The 2,278-nt window shown below is 44.5% G+C and overlaps 1 protein-coding gene across 1 annotated transcript in view; it reads right to left on the bottom strand.

Moving 5' to 3' along the window:
- The window catches only part of ZBTB11 (zinc finger and BTB domain containing 11), a 33,867-nt gene that overhangs the window by 18,439 nt on the left and 13,150 nt on the right, over positions 1 to 2,278 (bottom strand). The window lies entirely within an intron of this gene.

Here is a 2,278-nt window from a genome sequence, read left to right as displayed (position 1 = left end):
AATGGCGCGATCTCGGCTCACCGCAACCTCCGCCTCCTGGGTTCAGGCAATTCTCCTGCCTCAGCCTCCTGAGTAGCTGGGATTACAGGCATGCACCACCATGCCCAGCTAATTTTTTGTATTTTTAGTAGAGTCGGGGTTTCACCATGTTGACCAGGATGGTCTCGATCTCTTGACCTCGTGATCCACCCGCCTTGGCCTCCCAAAGTGCTGGGATTACAGGCTTGAGCCACCGCACCCGGCCGACATCAGCAATATTTTTTTGTTAAGGGTAAGATTAACATTGCAAGCCACGAGGTGACTGCTAAAACTGCTCAGCTTGGCACTGTAGCTGAAAAGCAGATAAACACCAATGGACGTGGCTGTATTCCAATACAATCTTCTTTATAAAAAGAGAAGGAAGGGAAGATTGGTCCTTGGGCTGTCGTTTGCCTATACCAGGTATAAAGAATGAAATAATTACTATACACATGAGGTATTACATTCTTCTGTGAGAAAACAAGGTCAGTTTCTTCTCTAAAATTCTCAATAATTCACTTTCAAAAGTCATTTTCAATTCTTAATATTCACATGAATCAAAAATCAGAAAAAATATTACACAGTCATAATTCTAACTCTATGTCCATAACCAGAATGATTAAGAATTTGTATAGCTCTCCAGAGTTTCTTTATACAGCGAAGCATTCATTCATTCATCCATCCATCCATCCATCCATCCATCCATCCATCCATTCATTTAGAAACAGAGTCTCACTCTGTCACCAGGCTGGAGTGCAGTGGTATGATCTTGGCTCACTGCAACCTCCACCTCCCGGGTTCTTCAAGAGATTCTCCTGCCTCAGCCTCCCGAGTAGCTGGGCCTACAGGCGTGTGCCACCACGCCCAGCTAATTCCTTTATTTTTAGTAGAGACAAGGTTTCACTATGTTGACCAGGATGGTCTCTATCTCTTGACCTTGTGATCCACCCGCCTTGGCCTCCCAAAGTGCTGGGATTACAGGCGTGAGCCACCATGCTCGGCCGAAAATATTTTTATTTTTTTATTTAGTTACTTTGAGACGGGGCCTTGCTCTGTCATCCAGGCTGAAGTGCAGTGGTTTGATCATGGCTCACTGTAACCTTGACCTCCCAGGCTTAAGTGGTCCTCCTGCTTCAGCCATCTGAGTAGCTCGGCAGGTACACACCTAGCTTATTTATTTTTGTATTTTGTAGAGATGGAGGTCTCCCCATGTTGTCTAGGCTGGTCTCAACCTCCTGGTCTGAAGTGATACTTCTGCCTTAGCCTCCCAAAGTCCTTGGATTACAGGTGTGAGCATCATATCCAGAAGGAAGCAACTATTCATATTCCGCCTTCTCACACTAGGTGTCATATTACACATACTTTATTGCTCTTTGTTTTTCTCATACAATAATTTACCTTAGAGATTTTTTTTTTTTTTTTTTTTAAACCGAGTTTCACTCTTGTTACCCAGGCTGGAGTGCAATGGTGCCATCTCGGCTCACTGCAACCTCCGCCTCCTGGGTTCAGGCAATTCTCCTGCCTCAACCTCCTGAGTAGCTGGCATTACAGGCACGCGCCACCATGCCCAGCTAATGTTTTTGTATTTTTAGTAGAGACGGGGTTCCACCTTGTTGACCAGGATGGTCTCGATCTCTTGACCTCGTGATCCACCTGCCTCGGCCTTCCAAAGGGCTGGGATTACAGGCATGAGCCACCATGCCTGGCCTACCCTTTAAATTTCTAAGTCCAAAGTCCTAGAAAAACATTAGCACTGCTCCAAATAGCATTTTAAATATCATTTTTACAAAGATAAAATACCATAAAAGAAAAAGAAAATAAAAATAAAATATCACTTATAGGCTGGGTGCAGTGACTCACACCTGTAGTTCCAGAACTTTGGGAGGCCAAGGGCAGGAGACTGCCTGAGCCCAAGATCAAGACCAGCTTGGGCAACATGGTGAAAACTCGACTCTACAAAAATTACAAAAGAAATCAGTCAGGCATGGGGGTGCGCACCTGTAGTCCCAGCTTCTTGGAAGTCTGAAGTGGGAGAATCACTTGAGCTGAGGAGGTCAAGGCTGTGGCGAGCTGAGATTATGCCACTGCACTCCAGTGTGGGTGACAGCAAGACGCTGTCTCTCAAAAAAAAAAATCACTTACAATCCTACCATCAAAAGAGAATAGGCAGATAATTTTGATATGCCATTTTTACCTTCAATCTTTTTTTTTTTTTTTTTTTTTAGACGGAGTTTCACTCATGTTACCCACCCTGGAGTGC

Source organism: Cebus imitator, unplaced genomic scaffold, assembly GCF_001604975.1.
Source record: "Cebus imitator isolate Cc_AM_T3 unplaced genomic scaffold, Cebus_imitator-1.0 Scaffold321, whole genome shotgun sequence".
NCBI lineage: Eukaryota > Metazoa > Chordata > Mammalia > Primates > Cebidae > Cebus > Cebus imitator.
This window is presented reverse-complemented; position numbering and strand designations above follow the sequence as displayed.